Genomic DNA, 21,453 nt, shown 5'->3' on the forward strand with positions numbered 1-21,453 from the left:
GATGGCTGAGAATCTCCACACAGACCCTGGAGTGGGGGGGGGGGCGAGGAAGGAACCATGGGTGGGAGCAAGGAAGGGGCGAGGAACGGCTGCGATCCAGGAGCCCCTTTGGCGGAGGGAATCCCTGCAGCGCCGGATTTGGCTCTTCCCGAAAGCGGCCCCCTCTGCGCCTCGCCTCTTGCGCTACCGTTGCGCTTAAAGCTACACGTTCTTGCGCTCTTGCGGTGGCTCGATTTCCACGAGGAGGTTGGGCATCAGCTGGATGAGTAGAGAGAAGGGACCAGGAGGTCCACGCAACGCGGGTCGGGGACAGATTGGCCGGCGCGGCAGCCCAAAGGCAGCGCGGTGCTAGAAACACCTTCAGGGAGTTGCGCTTTTCCCGTTTTCGGCTCGGCGGGTTTTGCAAGCGCTGGAGGCCGAGCTTCACGCCGCTTCAGTCGCGGGACTTTGCAGAAGCTCCTTCCTGCCAGGACCCCCAACGGGCCACCGCGGATCCAGGGAAGGGAATTCAACCGGGAGAGTCTCCTTCCCGCCTGGGCGCGCAGCCTTTGCCTCCTTCCCGCAACTCTTCCTCGGATTTTTGGCTGGCTTTGGATCGCCTCCCGCTCCCGCCATCCTTCCCCGCCTCGGTTTCCCGGCATCGTGGGCGACTTCTCAAGCCGCGGAGGAGACCTTCCCGTGCAGGCGTAACGTGGGGACCTCCGTGCACGCGTCCCCGGCCAGGAATTCGAGCCGCCTTGGAAGCAACAACTGCAGCCTGGAGAGAGGAAGCAACTCCCCCGCCGCCTGCCCGGGCGCGTGCCCGCCAAGCAGCGGCAGCAGCAGCAGGTGTTGGGAGGGGCGCGCGCCGGACTGGCCCCCGGCCCCGCTCGGGAGGCTGAGCGGCCGCCAAAGCTCGGGAAAGCAGCGCTGAGCCGGCGGCGCCCCTTCGGAGCTCGCTCGCCCTCCCGCCCTCCCGCCATGAGTGTCCGCAGAGTGGCCAGCATCTCGGCACAGCTGGAGGAAGCCAGCTCCAGCGGCGGTAGGGGGTTTCGGCCCGGGGCCGGGGGGAGGACGGGCTGCGAGAAACTGGCTGGTACCCTTCTGCTTTTCCTTCTTAAGCCGCAACCAGGAGCCAACTTTACGCGCCCGGCCCGGCCAGCTGCGCTTTGCTTTTGCGCCGCCTCGGTGGCAGCCTGGATGAGCGCTAAGGGTGCCACCGGAGGGGGGGGGCGTGTTTTTTGGGGGGTGGGCGAGGTGGGGCAGGTTTGCCTTCCGGAGAGAAGCGGTGGGCAGGTCAACCCGGCCCTTGGGCAGCTCCCATCCTCCTCGGTCGCCTTTGCAACCAGGGTTGCCACTTCTCGGTGGCCAGGATGCTCTGGTGCCGGGAGGGGCGTTTATCCAGGCAGTGGGGGGTGGGGGGTGGGGGAACGACTCCTTCCGTCACCCACTCCCCCATCGCTTCCACTTTCTGCTAGTGGGAAAGTCCACCCCCCCACACACACACCTCCCGGTTTCAACGGAGGAGGAATATACGGCGTCTGTGCGCCTTCAGGCGTGGTGGCCTCGGATGGTTTCCAGCGACCCGGCGGGCTCCCGCTTTGAGTCCAAAGGCTGCCTGGTTTCGATTAGTGGCGGGTAGCCTCAATTCAGCTAGGTGCACTTTTGGGCAAGCGCGCCTGGGTGCTGGAGAGCTGGCATCCATCCCCTAAAGCGATGCCCGCCGATTCCAGAGGAGAATCCTTGAGCCGGCCAAACTCAAAGAAGTTGAGGAAATATTTTGCGCTCTTTTCTTCAGTCCCAGGGGGAGATAGTGGAGGAGGGTGCAGGAGCCTTCAGGTGGGAGCAGGTCTTCATCAGACTTTTGGATCCTGGGGGTCCTGACTTTGGGCTGGGAGACTGAAGGGTGTGTGGTTAATTCTGCTGGGCAGGCAGGATGGAGAACTTCGGTGCTGAGTTTCGGCCTGTTACAAGAGATGCTTTCCAACCATAAGGGATTAAATTTACAGCAAATGTTGAGCTTAAAAGCCCATCAAGGAAATAGGGAAACGAGAACCTGATTTTCAACCAAATCCCCAGGACTTGATTTGAAATAAATGAAGTGGGGATTAGAGCATTATTTGTTTTAGTTTCCTGTTGCTTGTGGGCGCCCGAGTATCTTGCTTGTATCATGGGGAAATTAGAGGATCGACCTCAAGCAACCTGCGTCATTAAGAACCATATCCAAATGCGGGATAACTTCATTTAACTCTTCACGATGGGAGGAAGAGTGAATTTTTCCTGCTCGCTTGATATTCTACTTATTGCATGGATACTTCCCACTATCCCAGAAAATTGCCGTGGAAAACTTCGCATGGATATACTAAATTTATAAATGAAAGGAAGAGCAATACAATGATAGGTACATAGTTGTATAGTTCAAAATAGGCCAGCCATAAACCCTGTTTCGAATTATTATTATTTTCGAAGAAAATTGCAGTTCAACCATCATTTCAGTTGGAAGTGCTGGCTGTCTTTCCTGTTACCCGACTGTCAGGGCGTGAAGACGCAGTTTTGACTTCCACACCAAGAAAAAACAAAACAACAAAACAGGCTTGCTACATTTCTGTAGGCTAGGCTACTCTGCAAACACACACCTCACAACAGGCAGAAGGTCCCTGATGCCCAAAGAATAAGAATAGAATAGAATAAAAAAGTATAAGAATGGAATGGAATGGAATGGAATGGAATGGAATGGAATGGAATGGAATGGAATGGAATAGAATAGAATAGAATAGAATAGAATAGAATAGAATAGAATAGAATAGAATAGAATTCTTTATTGGCCAAGTGTGATTGGGCACACAAGGAATTTGTCTTTGGTGTATACGCTCTCAGTGTACATAAAAAAAATACATTCATCAAGAATCTTAAGATACAACACTTAGTGATAGTCATAGGATACTAAATAAGCAATCAAATCATACTAGGAAACAGTCAATATAAATCGTAAGGATACCAGCAACAAGGTTACAGTCATCAGTGGGAGGAGATGGGTGATGGGAACGATGAGAAGATTACTAGTAGTGCAGACTTAGACATTAATGAGAGAAGAAAAGGACCAGCATTTCCATAAGGATTGGACAGGAATCTCAGTCAAAGAAAGGGGGAAATTTCAAGTGATCTACCCCGTGTCTCTTCTCTCTGGAGCAGGGCTCTCCAACTTTGGCAACTTTAAGCCTGGAGGACTTCAACTCCCAGAATTCCCCCGGCAGCTTTGCTGGAGGGTTCCTTGGCTGTTTGAGAACTTTTAGGAAGACAACAGCTGTACAGTGTTGCTGCTTACACAAGCAGGCTTTTTCTACAGGTTTTTCACAAAGAATTAATCTTTGCCAAAAAAAACACACCAATCCTTGCAGGCATGCGGTTATTTTTCTATTTTGTGCCAATGTAGGAGATGTGGCAATTTGGCTTTCATGTCAAGAGGTATAAAAAAAAGGACCAGAGGATTTGTAGAGCTCGCTAGCATGTTCATGCCCTTAACAATGAGAGGAGAGCGTTTCTCAGGCTTGCCAACTTTTAAGATGCGTAGAGTTCAACTCTCCCTCTCTTGCTATTTCCCAGCCGGCCATGTTGGCTGGGGAATTCTGGAACTTAAAGGGCACATATCTTAAAGTTGCAAAGTTTGAGAAACACGGATTTAGATGGTTGAAACCATTAATCCATTCCTGTCCTGAAGATCCATTGGATTGATACTGGATGTTTCTGTAGGCCTAAAATGTGCCCTGGTGGAATGCTTGCTTCAATTTTTTTTTTTTTGGGGGGGGGGGGGATTGCATTGGGGTTTAACGCGTCCATAGTGACACAAAACATGCTTCCTGTAAAAAACGCCCTGATAGAGTTGCTACATCCTTCTCTGAGCTTCTGATGTTGGAATTTTACAAGAAAAAAAAAAGATGACCATCGCTTCCTAAATATAAAGACTGGTTTTCTAATATTGTTTTAAGTTGATGTTCTACCAATTATCAACTTGGATTATGTGTCACTTTTTGCTGTCTCTAATGTCCTTCACATGGAAAGAACTGCGCAACCGTGGCTGAGTGGGGTAGAAAATTGAGGCACTGGGTTGAAGCCAGGAAACAGAGAAAATGGTGACTATAGGTTCATTGTATCTGGAGGTCCCACAAACACCTGTGGCAGGTGGATATGCCTCTTTCTGCACAAAGGCACAGCCATGAATCTATTCCCAAAATATTAGGATCCTTTCCTAAGCGTTGCAGAAAGCTTTCAAAGCTAAGTCTACAGGCCAGGCTACTTAAGCACCCACTTCATGTTTGGGATAACATTTTATTTTATTTTATTTTTAACGAAGACCATCTGTTTCACAGCTTTGGCTCTCTCCCACCCCCTATTAAATTCCAAAAATATTTTAGAAAATGCTGTGATTGTGTGTGGTCATATTTCTCACATGATTCTTCCTCATTGCAATGTGCTTTTCAATTTTTTTTCCAGCTTTAAAGGCATTTTTAAGAAAAACAAAAATGAAATGAAGCATATTTGTTTGAAAGTCGAGCTAAAGATGTTGCTAAGACAATGGGGGGTGATGATCTTTTGAGTCTCTTATTTGTCTTTTCTTATTTTCCTGAAGTTTTGGTCAGGGAGGGAGTGGATTTTTTTCCGATTGGCTTTCGTAACAAAGATTGAGCGTAGAGGAATATCGGTAATGTGTATGCACAATATATGAACGTATCAGACTTTTGAAAACTTGTTTTCCATGACTGTAAATGAATAAGGTTGAATCTATTTTTATTCAATGTTTTCATAAGCAACATACAATAATGAATATGCTCTTACAGAATTTAATTCACCGGAGAAATTCCTCTTAATCTGTGAATCCAGGACTTGATGCTAAAATGTATTTAAAACATTTGACAGATATGTTGAAGGTCCCCACTGATTAAAGATGGTCACCAACTCAAAAATATTCCAGAATCTTATAAATTCTGTATCAGTCACACATATAGGAGGAGATTGAAATATTAACACGAGTTTCATTGGCAGTGATAGCTTTGTTTCTATATATTTCTTGGGGGTAGAAAGCTTATGGAGAATTAGGAATCGGTTCCTAATGCCACATTTCAAGGGTGTGTTGCATTTTATATTTTTTGCTGACTGGAATTCAGGGAAGAACTGCATAACCCTGCTAATAAATGCTTTTAAATGCTGAGCAATCAGAATTGACCTGATTATTGTCAGTGATTTGCATTTAGGGCAACTAGAGATAGTCCTTGACTTATGACCACAATGTAGCTTGAAATTTCTGCTGCTAAGCAAGGCAGGAGTTAAGAGAGTTCTGTCTCATTTTATGACCTTTCTTGTCACAGTCGGTAAGTGAATCACTGCTGCTGTTAAGTGAGTAATGTGTTATAAGTATGAACCAGATGCCAATGATCATGCGGCCACGGGGATGTTGCAAAAGTCATAAATGTGAAAAATGGTCATAATTCACTTTTTTTCCAGTGCCGTCGTAACTCCGAACGGTCACTAAACAAACGGCTGTAAGTCGAGGACTATCTGCGAGGGCATTTCAACGGAAGCCTCTCTTGGATATGTTTTGCTTTATAGTTTTTATTCAGAAGTGTTGACTTATTAAAGAAGACGGTCCTTTTATTTTCCGAATGGGTTTCTCGAACATGGAGGGTCAGCCAAGGACCTGGGCAGGAGGCTGGCATGTGGGCAGTGAAAAAGATTTGAGGCTGGTTTCCTTGGAATATTTCCGATTAGTTAATACAAGCCAGGCACGTGTTTCCTCCGAGGTTATGCCTCTAAGTATGATGTTTTTCACAAGGGGCTCCATCCACGCTGAGATAAGCCTAATAAGGTTGCCATGTTTATTTATTTTTATTTATTAATTTTTGTCACAACAGTATATATAAGCATAAGCACGAAATAACTATACAATATATAAGCATATATATAAGCATGAATATGTAATAACTATATGAAATTGTATACAATCCAAGAGAACATTAGGACAGGAACGGTAGGCACATTTGTGCTCTTATGCACGTCCCTTACAGACCTTTTAGGAATGGGGTGAGGTCAACAGTAGACAGTTTTTGGTTAAAGCTTTGGGGATTTTGGGAAGAGACCACAGAGTCAGGTAGTGCGTTCCAGGCATTAACAACTCTGTTACTAAAGTCATATTTTCTGCAATCGAGATTGGAGCGGTTAACATTAAGCTTAAATCTATTGTGTGCTCGTGTATTGTTGCAACTGAAGCTGAAGTAGTCTTTGACAGGAAGGACATTGTAGTAGATGATTTTATGAGTTAAACTCAGGTCATGTCGAAGGCGGCGTAGTTCTAAGTTTTCTAAACCCAGGATTTCAAGTCTGGTGGCATAAGGTATTATTCTTTATGTTCTTTATTGCTCAAATGTTAAGTCGGTTTGCAATGCTCCCCATCTTACTTTCCTGTGAGTTTTGACATTTTCGTGATATATTTATTACCTGTCATCATGATAGGAAACCCAGCAGTCGACAAGTATGGCTATCGAATTGCATTTTGCATCCGTAGAGGAAAATCCTACAAGCAAGGCAAGTTGAATGGCAAAAAGCTTAAATACGATTTCATGCGAAGTGCTGCCTAGTGTGCTTCTTCTTGGGAGACCAAAAGCAGATTCTAGAACAGTGATGGCTGACCGTTTTTTCCTCGGGTGCCAAAAGTGTGCATGCGCGCGCTGTCACGTACACGTGCCTGCCTACACCCATAATGCAATGCCCCTCCTGCATGCCCCTCCCCTGCAGATGTGTGTCGTGTCCCCCTCCCCCTCCGACGACCGGGCCCAGGAAGTCCGTATCAAGCGGGGCAACGAAGCCTCTGCAGCTTTGCCAAATTCCTTCCAGGTTTCTCAGGGCAGGCAGGAATCCAAGTTGTGACTTCAGCAAACTAGATGAGACTTTGCTTGAATCAAGGTTGGAATGCCACAAGCAGGTCCTTTATATAGGCTGTGGGGTGTGGCTCCATGACTCAGCATTTATCCAGGCCTGCCCCTCCCTTCCTTCTGCTGGCGTCGCCTTTCAGATCTCCAGAAGCGAGGATCCTCCCACTGTGAATTCTCTTCAGGTGGATCTGCTGCCGGTAATTCCAGCACGTGGCTGGCTCCCTGCTCACACGCTGTAGGAGTGAGGTTTGTTTGTTCATTCCTGACATCCTGTCAGGGCATGGGGCCAGGGCCGGGGGCTAGAGGCATGACAGGCCGTTCATCTTCATTATCAGACTCCGAGTCTGATAACAGGCCCGGGAGGAGACGGGAGGGGCCCGGCTGAGGAGAGGAGGGGGGACGAGGCACAACAATGTGTGCGTGACTCCCTGCACATGCGCATGGAAGCCCCTGCTCCCCCCCATGCATGCGCGTGACCCCCCCCTTTTTGGCCTCACATCCCAAAACAGTGCTGGGGCGGGGAAGCCTCGCCTTCCAAAACAGGGGTGGGAGGGGACTGTCCAGAGATCTGGGAAGACATGGGGAGCAGAAAGTGAGGAGAAAGGTAACCCCCCCTCATGCACGCTTGTCTCCCGCTTGCAGGGCAGAGACCTGAAAATCGGCTGGCGGGAAGCGCTGGAGCCTGTGCAGTGGAGCTGAGCTGGGTGATGGCTTGCCTGCCCGTAGAGAGGGCTTCATGTGCCACCTGTGGGCACGCATGCCATAGGTTCGCCATCACGGTTCTAGAACATCCCAAACCCCTTCATGTTCTGTGGGTTACAATTTTGGCAATCTGTCCTCTGTCACCGGAATGGATGGATTGTTCTCTCGCATTCGTCTTTTCCCAAAGGAAAAATAGGAAGTCGTAGGAAGAAACCAAATGCCCCAGCAAGGAATGGCTTTCTCTGGACTTACGATGATCATGGACTTGACCTTTACTCTCATTGAAGACATTGAGTTTTGCAGGGTTTTAAAACAAATGACGACTCCCGCCAGGAATATACCGTATTTTTCAGAGTATAAGACACACTTCCCACCCCAAAAGAGAGTGAAAATTTGGGTGCGTCTTATACACTGAATGTAGCCCCACCCGTGAGGTCAAAAATGTGAGGCACAGAGGCCGTGATGGTCTGTGGCAATCCCCACAGCCTGGAACAGCTGATTGGGGGCATTCCGGGAGGCCGATCCACCCGCCAGTCAGCTATTCGTGCTGAATCAGGCTTCAATAATGTGCTGAAGCAAAGCTGGCTGTTCGCTATTTGCTTCAAGGACGCGTCAGAGTTTGCAGCAGCAGTCACATCCAGAAAGCACACACAAGTAACTGATTCAGCAGGATTCAATACCTTCTCTTTATATATAATATAACACATGAAGTAAATATACAATACCAAAAGCAGGTTTTCCAACCTGGTAGTAAATACAAACAAAACACAAGCAGAGGAGAGGAGTTTCAGTTTTAGTTTTGAGCAGCAGACTAGTTCAGCACAGACTCAGAGCTGCAGAGCTAAGCTACGCCCAGGCTCCTTGCTGTCGCCTTCCTTGTTGCTCACACAACGAATACTGTTTCAGTTTCCAAACAACCCTCAATTTTCTCACACACCGACAGGACACTAGCCAGATGAATACCAATGGATGCTGGTAGGCAGAGGTGGAATTTTTTTTCTTATTTTCCTTCCCCAAAACTAAAATGCATCTTATATTCTGAAAAATACGGTAATCCGAATTTAAGTTTTTATAAGTTGCAGGAGTAGAGTGTCTCCAGATGACAACTTGGTTGTCTTCTTGGCAACAACATGGAAGTCTACTCTTCCTTTTCCTCTTTTTTTTTAATTTGAATTTATATCCCACCCTTCTCCGAAGACTCAGGGCGGCTTACACAGTGTTAAGCAATAGTCTTCATCCATTTGTATATTATATACAAAGTCAACTTTTATTGCCCCCAACAATCTGGGTCCTCATTTTACCTACCTTATAAAAGATGGAAGGTTGAGTCAACCTTGGGCCTGGTGGGACTTGAACCTGCAGTAATTGCAAGCAGCTGTGTTAATAACAGACAAACTTAGTCTGCTGAGCCACCAGAGGCCCAGAGGCTCTTCTTCTTTGGCTGTTACTGCTACAGGTAATCCTTGACTTACGACCACAAAATTGAGCCCAGAATTTCGGTTGCTAAGTGAGACCATTGGTAACTGAGGTTTTCCTCCCTTTTACGACTTTTCTTGCCACGGTTGCTAAGTGAATCCCTGCACTTGTTAACTTAGTCAGGTGGTCGTTAAGTGAATCCAGATTCCCTGTTGACTTGGCTCATCGCAAAAAGGGGGAATCACATGACCCCTGGATGCTGCAACGGTCCTACATCGGTTGCCAAGCATTCAAATGTAAATCTTGTGACCACGGGGATACCACCATGGTCATAAGTGTGAAAAATGGTCGTAAGTCGCTTTTTTCCCAGTGACTTTGTAACTTCAAATGATCCTTAAGTGAACTGTTGTAAGTCGAGGGCCATCTGCGTTTTCCAGTCTAGCCACAGCCTTTGACTAGTTCATAAGATGAGAAGGCCACCAGCCAATCCCCAAGTTGTCTTCTAGCCAAGTTGCACCAAAACCTAGTTTGTCTCTTCAGGTTGAAATATAGGAGTGGCCAAAATTGTGGAAACCTTTTGGGAAAAGTGTATTTTCTAAAACTAGCTAATAACACCACTTTTTTTTTTTGAATAGTACCATAAAATTATATATCAATGGAAAATTAATTTAATCAAGAATGTCATGCAATAATGTTTAGGAAGGATTTGCTATTAGAATAGCAGTTATAGTATAAAGAAGAAAAGTGAAACACGTAGAAAAAATGAGATATACAAAAATGATCCCCGTGTCAGTTAATACTTCGTTGGATCACCTTTAGCATGAATTACGGCCTTACAACGTCTTCCCATGGAGTGAAGCAAGTCTTTGAGCTCTGCAGCTGTTCTCATGTGAAACCGAGATGGAATGATGGCTTCTATCAATCTGGGTTTTATTGCTGGGTTGCAAGTTCTGACTAACCAGTTTCTTTAGTCGGCTCCATAGATTTTCAATTGGGTGAAGATCTGGGCTATTCCCAGGCCATTCCAGCAGTGGAATAGGATTATCTTGAAACTCCAAAAAAAAAAAAAAAGTAGTGTTATTAGCCATCAAACCTCAAAAATACACTTTTCCTGAAAGGTTTCCACAATTTTGGCTACTACTGTAGCTCAAGCTGGAGCAGGTGGTGTCACCTGGTGAGATTCCTACAGTCTTGAATTTCGGATGAGTTGCTTTGTCAGTGAGCGTACCTTCTTAGCCATCTTTATTTTTCGTATGTTGGGGAAGCACATTCTCTCTGCTGTTTGATATCGCCAGTGGTCTTAAGTGCTAAAAGTTTTTTCTTGTACGGGACTTTAGACTTTAGGTGGATCAATTCTGCGACTTATTATCAAGGCTGCTTCCAGAAGAAACTCTTGGCACACAAACTCAGGCTAAGAGAAGCATCGAACTAATATTGCTTTGCATCTGCGCAAAACAGAAGTCGCAATTTTTCCTTGTGTCCACTGTTGAATTGATTTTCTCTAATCGTGTTGAATTCAACAGTTTCGTTTTTTCCTGATTCAAATTTCTCCTCCAAGATCTACTTCTAGAGTTCAGTTTCAAAAGAGCCACCTCTCTCAATAATATCCGAGTGCTGATACCTGTAATATGGTGGAAGGGAGATACAGATTTATTCCTAGATCAGAGGGGCTCTTGGGACTCATCATCCAATCACAGCTTTTTGCGTAAACAGTAAAATTGTAGAAACTGCACAGAAAGACAGAATAATGTATTTGCTTCTTCACAAAATCTCATTGTTGCCCATGGTCTTTTTGAATGTTTCTCCTTCTGGCAGATTCTCCCTTGCAGATACAGTTCATTTATTTTTTTCCCCACTCATCATTGTTCTCTCTCTCTTCCTTTCCTTCCCTTCCCTTCCCTTCCCTTCCCTTCCCTTCCCTTCCCTTCCCTTCCCTTCCCTTCTTCCTCCTTTCCTTTCCTTTCCTTTCCTTTCCTTTCCTTTCCTTTCCTTTCTTTTCCTTCCCTTCCCTTCTTCCTTCCTCCCTTCCCTTCCCTTCTCTTCCCTTCTCTTCCTTCCTTCCTTCTTCCTCCTTCCTTCCTTCCTTCCTTCCTTCTTCCTTCCTCCTTCCTTCCTTCCTTCCTTCCCTTCCCTTCCCTTCCCTTCCCTTCCCTTCCCTTCCCTTCCCTTCTTCCTCCTTCCCTTCCCTTCCCTTCCCTTCCCTTCCCATCCCATCCTTTTTTACAGCCATGTATCCTAGCATTTATTTTAAAGACAATATTTTTTCTATTATGATGGTGGGCTTCCTTCTTGCTCCTTTGTCGTGATTACTATTGCCTTCTGTTCTTTTTCTGCACAAATAATAGTTGTGTCTTCTTTCCATTTGCTGCCTCAGTGAATAATAGTTCTTACTCATCAAACCTACTGATACAGCAGCCCCAAAGGGGAGAAGAAGAAGCAGCAAAGATAGAGATGCTGGTGGAAGAATCCTGCCTGATTTCTGATCGAGACGAGTCAAATTATTTTGCTTCTAAGATTGAATGGCCTAAATCCAATGGCTTGGGATTTCTTAGCTGTGGAGAAAGACCCTGTTTTGTAAAAGTGAAACAGAAGGAGCCTGGCTACAATCGATGCAGTGGTCTCTCCACCACCAAGGATCTAGATAGGATTTTCCACGCACAAACAAACCGTCCACGGAAGGCTGCCATGTGCCTTCTCCATCAATGGGAAGAAAGAAGGAGATTGTTAGAATAAAGGGACCTTGGAGGTCTTCTAGTCCAACCCTTTTCTCAAGCAGGGCACCCTATACAATTCTGGAGAAATGACTGGCCAATCTCCTCTTACAAACCTCCAGTGATGAAGCACCTACAACCTCTGGTGGCAAGCAGTTCCGCTGGTTAATCATCCTCACTGTTAGGAAGTTTCTCCTGAGTTCTAGGTTGCTTCTCTCCTTGCTTAGTTTCCATCCATCGCTTCTTCTCCTGCCATCTGGTGCTTTGGAGCAGGGGTCTCCAACCTTGGTCCCTTTAAGACTTGTGGACTTCAACTCCCAGAGTCCCTCAGCCAGCAAAGCTGGGAGTTGAAGTCCACAAGTCTTAAAGGGACCAAGGTTGGAGACCCCTGCTTTGGAGAATAATGGTGATTTTGTTTGATAGTGTGCAGAACTTCGGACTGTGAAGGGTAAACGAGGAAGGCTGGCTGGGTTACTGCTTCCCAGTTCTTCTGCCAAGGTCTCCCTTACTCCAGGAGCAAACATCCAGCGTCCAGAGTCAAGTCTACATTTCTGCAAACTGCAAAGGACAGGATACAGCAGTAACCTTGCTGAAGAAAGCGGGCGAGTAAGAGAAAGTGAACGGTGACTCAGTCTTGGAAGAGGACAAGGTGTGAGGAAGAAACTCAAAATAACTCCACCTTGAGTCTCTTTGGCATCGAAAGGGGCAGAAGGATTCTCTGGCAGACTTCCAGGACTCTGTTGCGATGCCCAACAACAACAACAACAACAACAACAGTAAAGCAACATTTCTGAAAATCCTTGCTCCGTCTTGCCGAAGGAACTGAGAGCAAAGAAAACTTCAAATCTCAGCAATGCCGTTTATGCTTAATGCGCATAAGTGCCGTGAAAGACAGTCAGGGCAAGGGAGTCCGTTCTCCTTTCTCTCCATCCCAGGAAAAAGAAATTCAGTAGATTAATATCGGTGATCAGGTGTGCAACAGCTGCGGTCCAATATGTGGGATTTTACAGTCAGCGCCCATCTGCCTGATTGTCTGTTCCTTGAACGCCTGAAATCCAGAGATCCAGGAGATTATGTTGCAGCCCAGCATGTGTTCAGGATCTCCAGGCAGCTATTGATGCTCACTTAGTACCATGGGGGCAGGAGGGAAAAATGCTCTGGAAGCCAGAGATTCAACATGTATGAAGGCAAATCTACGCCTCCCTGGATCAGGGCCTCTGTGGCTCAGACTAGTAAGACAGTCTGTTATTAACACAGCTGCCTGCAATTACTGCAGGTTCTAGTCCCACCAGGCCCAAGGTTGACTCAGCCTTCCATCCTTTATAAGGGAGGTAAAATGAGGACCCAGATTGTTGGGGGCAATAAGTTGACTTTGTATATAAATATACAAATAGGATGAAGACTATTGCTAACATAGTGTAAGCTGCCCTGAGTCTTCGGAGAAGGGCGGGATATAAATGCAAAAAAAAAAAAATGTCGCAGGATCCAATCTGGGACAGTCACCAGCATCAGAGGGTTTGTCTTCCGAGCTTTCGGGCTCATGCTGGAGTAATGCAGGTTGTATAAACAGAGGCATAGGATCAAGATCACGTGAAGTATCAGCACTTCCTTATAAAGACTTAGTCAAGGCCACACCGGGACTCCTGCATCCTGTTTTGGTCACCATGTTACAAAAAGATGTTGAGACTTTAGAAAAAGTGCAGAGAAGAGCAACTAAGATGATCAAAGGCCTGGAGACTAAAACATATGAAGAATGGTTGCAGGATTTGAGTTTGGCCAATCTAGAGAAAAGAAGGACCAGGGGGAGAATAGAATAGAATAGAATAGAATAGAATAGAATAGAATAGAATAGAATAGAATAGAATAGAATAGAATTCTTTATTGGCCAAGTGTGATTGGACACACAAGGAATTTGTCTTTGGTACATAAGCTCTCGGTCTATATTAAAAATACATTCATCAAGAATAATAAGTTACAACACTCGATGATAGTCATAGGGTACAAATAAGCAATCGAATCATACTAGGAAACAATAAATATCAATATAAATTGTAAGAATGCAAGCAACAAGGTTACAGTCATACAGTCATAAGTGGAAGGAGATGGGTGATGGGAACAATGAGAAGATTAATAGTAGTGCAGATTTAGTAAATAGTTTGACAGTGTTGATGGAATTATTTGTTTAGCAGAGTGATGGCGTTCTTGAAAAAAACTGTTCTTGTGTCTAGTTGTTCTGGTGTGCAGTGCTCCATAGCATCGTTTTGAGGGTAGGAGTTGAAACAGTTTATGTCCAGGATGTGACGGATCTGTAAATATTTTCACAGCCCTCTTTTTGACTTGTGCAGTATACAGGTCCTCCATGGAAGGCAGGTTGGTAGCCATTGTTTTTCCTGCAGTTCTAATGTGGAAGACATGATAGCAGCCTTCCAGTATTTGAGGAGCTGCCAGAAAGAAGAGGAGGTCAAGCTATTTTCCAAAGCACCAGAAGGCAGGGCAAGAAACAATGGATAGAAACTAAGCAAGGAGAGAAGCAACCTAGAATTAAGGAGAACTTTCTTGACATTGAAAACAATTAATCATTAAAACAGTTTGCCTTCAGTGGGTGCTTCATTGCTGGAGATTTTTAAGAACAGACTGGACAACCACTTGTCTGAAATGGTTGAGAGTCTCCTGCTTGAGCAAGGGGTTGGACTAGAAGACCTCCGAGGTCCCTTCCAGCGCTATTCCGATTGACCTCTGCCCAATATTCTCGTAAGGAATTTGCAGAGGCCATAAATGGCAGGCAGGCAGGCAGCTTTTCTTATTCTCCAGGCTCAACGACAAAGCTGGACGAAAAGAAAAGAAAAGAAAAGAACCCCTTTTGCATATTCTCTAGATGAAGTTGACGCATTACATGTTTTTTTGCAATCAATGTAACAGCGGAGGTCAGCAAAACTACAGAGCTGGGTTTATAGCTCGCCAAGCAAATAGCAGCTTCTGGCTGTGGTGGTTATTTCTGTGCTCCCCCCACTCACCCCCCAGTAAATAATCAAAACCACCTCCAAGCTCCAGAGCCTCTGTTTGTTGGTTCACGCTGGGAGACCCAGCCAAAAAAAGCAAAAAAAAGCATAAATAAGGAGAATACACTGAATACGCTGCTTCCTTCTTTATTTCGTCTTCATTCCAATACCAACCAATGGAATAAGGAAACGTGAACTGGGCGATTGGTCCCAGTTCCTCCTTCGTGATGTGGCTGCTTCCCTCTGGCCACTGCGCTTTGTTTATGACTTGGGACCGGTTGGTACAACAAGTAGCTTTAGTAGCTTTTACAACAAGTGGCATGCAAAAGTGGCTTAATCCATTCCAACAAAACCCCATCTCTGTTAGCAAGTCAAACAAGCTTATGGATAGATCTGTTTATGAGCCTGTGAAGTCTTCCTTTTCAATTCCGTTGTAAATATTGGCCGGTACATATAGCTGTTAACGATAGGAATTTGGGCAATTTTTAACATATGCTCTTGAAACTTTGCCTTCCCTTTTATATTTAGAATTATTGCATGATTAAAACATTGTGTTTTAGTCCTTCGTTAGAAAAAGGAGCCTTATCCCCCCCGTTATGAGCATTTGGCAGAAAGCTTCGCTGTAGCTGGGTCCTTTACTCAAATATGCTATTTGTCATCAAAATCAGGAAAAAAACAACCTGGATCGATGGACTATTTGAGATGGTGTGAAATCATAAAATGGGTCGGACAAGTTATTGATATTTGGGTTTTATTCTTCACTTTTAAGCCACTTGGCCTGTTGGCTCAAAGGGATTCAAAAGAGGATTAATTATTATTAATGAAAGGGAAGACAGTATTTGCATGTTGATTATCTGTGGTTAAAGCTAAGAGTGGAATAAATTGATGGAGAGTAATCAGCAATTGTTAAGGCAACAGAGGCATGACCCCTCTAGGTATACAATTGCAAAAATGATGATTCCTGGCATTTTCCAAATCAGAGGCTAAAAACGGGAGCAGAGGTCACCTCTACTGAGTCCAACAAGGATTTTCTTACTTGCTTGTCACTCTTTTGATTAATTTCTCAGTATCATACACTACACCTCACTAATTGCTAAAATGAAGTACAGGTTTTAGTATTCTTTAGTCTTTGTTGCTGAGTTTCCTCTAAACCTGGGTTTTCTTAAATGTTCTCATCCAGCAAATGTTGCTTTAGAGAACCAAAGTTTTTATAGGGACAAAAATTGTTTAGAGAATTTAGACGCACCCTGGTGGCACAGTTTTTAGAGTGCAGCATTGCAGGCTAACTCTGCCCATGGACAGGAGTTTGATCCTGACCAGCTCAAGGTTGACTCAGCCTTCTGTCCTTCCGAGGATGATAAAATGAGGACCCAGGTTGTTGGGGGCAAGAAGCTGACTCTGTAAACCACTTATAGAGGACTGTAAAAGCAATATGAAGCGGTATATAAGTCTAAGTGCTATTTAAAATTCTCTCACATACCAGTTAACTATTATTATTATTATTATTATTATTATTATTATTATTATTATTATTATTATTATTATTATTATTATTATTATTATTATTATTTCCTTTATTCATTAAAAAGGAAACTCAGTCAACTGAACATTTAAAAATACATCACAAATAGCATTGACTGTTGCCAGCGTCCTAGGTATCAACCAAGAACCTTCTTAAGATGTACAATGTTCCAAGTAGCACAGTTTTTTGCAGTTCTGCTGGTGTTATTGCAGGAAACTGCAATTTGTTGATGTATATTATAAAACCCTTGGACATGGTACCAAGTGCCCCGATGACAATGGGCATCACTGTTAAATGTTTCATCCAGAGCCATGTAGTTTCGATGGCCAGGTCGCAATATTTCATGATTTTTTCTAGTTCTTTTTCTTTGACTCTGGCATCTCCTGGTACTGCGATGTCAATAAATTGTATGTTTCAGTTTTCCACAACTGTGATATCTGGTGTGTTGTGTTCCAAGTGACGATCTGTCTGTATTCGAAAGTCCCACAAGATCTTCACCTTCTCATTTTCTATAACTTTTTCCACTTTATGTTCCCATGACTTTTTGGATACAGGTAAGTCATATTTTTTACATAATGACCAGTAGATTAATTTAGCAACTCGGTCGTGTCTAGCTTTGTAATCAGTTTGTGCGATTTTGCTACATATTAAATGTGAAACAGTTTTGACTTTGTTGTTGCAAAGTCGGCAGTTTGGATTGTCAGTGGATTTTTGTATCTTTGCTTTCATGGCCTTAGTTTGTAGTGCTTGTTGTTGAGCAGCGAGTATTAAACCTTCCGTTTCTTTCTTGATGGTTCCCATCTTAAGCCACGCCCGTTGTTGTTGTTATTGTTGTTGTTGTTGTTGTTGTTGTTGTTATTATTATTATTATTATTATTATTATTATTATTATTATTATTATTATTATTAGAGCTGGGAGTCAGCTTGGAAGCAAATCTGACTTTTCCATTCACAGTGATTTTGAATCTAAGTTGGGTTGGTTGGAGATCACATTCTCAAACAGCAAAATGCGATTCTTTAGAAGAGCATCCCAAATACGCTTCCAGTTTGAAATCCTCTGAAGCAAGAAAAACACTTTTAAGGTTAACCTCCCCCCCCAATAAATGTTCCTCCCTCAGCCTGTCTGTTGCCCACCCTAAAGGCTCAGTTGCCAAGCGACCAAGAACTCAATGAATGGATTTTCACTCAATACCTACCGTAATCAGTTCCTACGGACCTGCACTTTTGAAAACACTGCATTAGATGACACTGCTCTTATATTGCATCTTTTTTTTATTTTTTTGTAATTTAGTTATCTAGTTCAAACCAGGGCAGCTCTGGTGAAGTGACGCTTCCTCGCTTTCCCATTTATTTTCTCTTGCTCAGAAAAGTTTAGGTTTCAATAATGTTTGGAGTGTCTTTGAGTAGCCCATCTGAAATGATAGTGAGAAAAATTGCAGTGGTCCTGGGAAGGATGAACAAAATTAGGATTAGGTCAGAATCCTTCCTGGCACTTGATTAACTGGGAAGCCTTGATTATCTTCTTATTCCCTGGAAAACAGGAAAAGTGTAAGTGCTAGGTGATGTAGTTCTGGATCTTACACGGCATGAATAAAATCTGAAAAAATTTCACTGCCTCTCTCTCTTTCTATTATTTCTCCTCGGCGTTCACTTTATTTAACACACCCACAAAGAAGAGAGAAGTGCTCGGTTTGAGTACCAAGAAATGTAGCGGTTTTGCAAATGGTGCAGATATAAAAACCACCATCCAGCCCCATAATTAGCCACTTATAATTAATCTACAGTAAATGTTTGCCTAGGGTAGATTATACCCATTTTTAACTGCCGGTCATCAGATTGTTCTCTGCTGATGCAGTAGAGAAGGAATGACACGTTGACACACAAATCTTTGGCTCTTTCCCCATTTTAGCGATTGCTTTTGTAAGAGCTGCTCAGGATGGCATATATATATTTTGCAAACTTTCCTTCCCTTCACTCCCCCCTAATGGTTAGCTATAAAGAGTTGAGAGAATCAGATCATTTGTCTTTGCTGGCTGAAGGAAATGAAGAAATGGCAGGAATATTCTGCCTGAAATCCTTGACATTTTAGCTAGACATAGATAAAGCTGGACAAGGAAGCCGTAGTTAAAATTAGTCAAAACAATGACGGAATTTGCATGCCCACAAATGGGTTTAATGTCTGGTTTAGGAAATAATACAGAGGCTTTTGCAATATCCGATTCCCCAGATTCTTTTTTGAGGACACTATTTCAGCATGTTTTAAAACTTCAGCGGAGTGATAATGTGATTAATTATACACGTTAAAACGCAATAAGCTGTGTTTTGATGAAAAGATGAGAGTGGATATAAGCCTCCTGTTTTTAATTTAATTGCAGGTTCTCCTTTTGGCTTGCTTGAGATAAGAGTTTAGTTTTAGTTTTTTAGTTTTATTTAGATTTTTATACCGCCCTTCTCCCGAAGGACTCAGGGCGGTGTACAGCCAAGTAATAAAACCATACAATATACACATTAAAACAAAAAACTTAAAACCAAGCATAATTATATAAATGGCCGAAATTTAAAACAGTCAATTTTAAAACCCTAAAATTCATACATAGCCCCAATAAAATTTAATAAAACTTTTAAGCCAGTCCCGCTTGAATAAATAAATGTGTTTTCAGCTCACGGCGAAAGGTCCGAAGATCAGGCAATTGGCGTAAACCAAGGGGTTAATTTTAGGAAATGCTATAATTTGTTTGAACAAGACCTTGTAGATGAGATGTACAAGACCTTCACTCTGTCAAGGACCTTGGAATACTCATCTCTAATGATCTAAGTGCAAAAGCCCACTGTAACGACATCGCCAATAAGGCTTTAAGAGTTGTAAACCTGGACGACTTCCGGTATCCGGTGGCAACGGACGTCTGGAAGGCTTCTCTTGCCTCCAGTGTCCGAATCCGGCCGCCGCCGAGGCCCTTAGGGGCCAGGTGTTCCGAAAAGGACACCTGCCGCACGGACGGCTCGCCAGGGGTCTCCCAGCCGATATACAGGACTGGGGGGACCGATGCTGGCGCGTCCTAGGCTCGGCGGGGTTCGGAGGCCACAGGCCGCGGCCATTATTTTGGTCGTCGCCTGGGCCGCTGTGCTCGGTGACACCGGGGCTTTGGATTTATAATTGCAGCAGCCTGGTGGTGAACAGGGAACGGAGAAGAATTGAGGAATGAAGAAGGGAAGGGGATATCGGCAAATGTGAGTGGAGTACTCCGGAGTGCGGGGGGGTTTTTTCTCCCCTGCGACTGGAAGGAGTACGAATCACTTTGGAGAGAGGAGAACTTAAAATAACAAGATTACCGGTTTTGTGGAGCTCTGGAGAAAGAGGTGATGGAGAAATTTAGGAGGGAGGGTTTGAGGCCCCCCCTCCCTCTGGGGAACAATGGTGGCGTCCAGCTTCCGCCTTCACTATGAGAATCTTGATGACATCACTTCCCTTCGGCTTCCTGGTTGACTAACTGTACTCTGGACTCGTTGCTCCTGTGAGTGCCCCCTGGTGGATCCGGAGGAAATTATAAGGATACTGTGCTTGCCTGAGGATTTTAAAAATTTTTTTTTAAATGGCAAAAGGTCAGAGACCAACTGCTGGAGAAATGGAGAGAATTCTGGAAAAGTTATCTAATATGGACAAGAAACTGGATGAAATAAGAGCAGAAATTGTGACTATCCAAAAGGATTTAAAGGATACTCAACAAGTCTCAGCAGAAAATAAGCAGAAAGTGGAAGGTCTGGAGGGTGAGATGCGGCCAGTGCAGAAAAGAGGGGAGACGACAAGCAATGCTGTGCTTGGACTACAGATGGATAAAATGTCTTATTTTCTTAGGTTTCAAAATTTGGAAGAAGTGGACCAAGAAGACTTGAGAGATGTTGTGACTAAACTGTTGGGAGAATTTCTTGGGAGAGGTGTTGATTTTATGAATTGGGATGTGGATCGAGTTTATAGAGTTAATTCACAATATGCACGCACGCATGCAGTTCCTAGAGAGGTTCATGTCAAATTTGTGAAAAGAGGCGAGATGAAATTCTTAGAAAACATAGGAGTGGGGCACTGACTTATAGGGGCAGGGAGATAGCCATTCTGAGGCAGATTCCCAGACAGGTACGTGAAATGAGAAAGAAATATTATTTTTATCAAGCAAATTGTACCAGAAGGAGTGGGCTTCAGATGGCTGATGCCAGAGGATTGATGATTTTCCGGGAGGGCATTACGAAAAAATTAGTACAATTATGGAGGCTGCGGCCTACGTGGAGGAACACAAAGCCCTCCTGGATTTAGATGACCCAGGAATTGAAGAAGGGGAGGTTATAGACCATGGGGCGGAGGCGGCTGCCGCTGTTGCGGCCCTGGAGTTGGGCCAGGCTGAACCCAGAGTTCTGAGATCTAAAACTAGGAAGTGACAAAGATATTTGGTATTGTGTTGGTTTTCCTTATTCTCTTTCGTATGATATTCTGATTATTCTTGACCCTTCCTTATTCTGTAAGATTGAAACTTAGCTACTTCGTATCACCTGCTTGCCATATGGCTGTTGTATGTGTTTAAAATTTTGAGTAAAATTCTTATCATGTATAAGAAAAATGAAAATTTACCATACCTGATATGTATTTGCATAAATTTTTTTTGACCAATAAAAACTTTTTATAACAAAGAGTTGTAAACCTAATATTGCATAGCTTCTTCTGCGGTAATATCAACTACTAACCAGAGCATACAAAGCCTTTGCTAGACCAATTCTTGAATACAGCTCATCTGTGTGGAACCCGCACTGCATATCGGACATTAATACAATAGAACGCGTCCAGAAATATTTCACAAGAAGAGTCCTCCACTCCTCTGCTCACAACAAAATATCTTATGCCACCAGACTTGAAATTCTAGGCTTAGGAAACTTAGAACTACGCCACCTTCGATCTGACTTAAGCAAGGCTCATAAAATTATCTACCACAATATCTTACCTGTCAATGACTACTTCAGCTTCAACCACAACAACACATGAGCACACAATAGATACAAACTTAAAGTGAACCTCTACAAACTTGATTGCAGAAAATATGACTTCAGTAACAGAGTGGCCAATGCCTGGAATGCACTACCTGACTCTGGTTTCTTAGACTGTCTATTGTTGACCTCACCCCATTTCTAAGAGGTCTGTAAGGGGTGTGCATAAGAGC

General features: G+C 44.0%; 1 protein-coding gene across 2 annotated transcripts in view; it reads left to right on the forward strand.

The window, feature by feature from the left end:
- The first annotated feature begins 962 nt into the window (after positions 1-962).
- Positions 963-21,453, forward strand: part of KCNIP4 (potassium voltage-gated channel interacting protein 4) — a 390,676-nt gene continuing 370,185 nt past the window's right edge. For both annotated transcript variants that reach the window (XM_058192110.1, XM_058192113.1), the window contains exon 1: positions 963-1,021. The gene's annotated coding sequence lies outside the window, so the exon portion shown is untranslated. The remainder of the gene's footprint in view (positions 1,022-21,453) is intronic.

This window comes from Ahaetulla prasina, chromosome 8, assembly GCF_028640845.1.
Source record: "Ahaetulla prasina isolate Xishuangbanna chromosome 8, ASM2864084v1, whole genome shotgun sequence".
Lineage (NCBI taxonomy): Eukaryota > Metazoa > Chordata > Lepidosauria > Squamata > Colubridae > Ahaetulla > Ahaetulla prasina.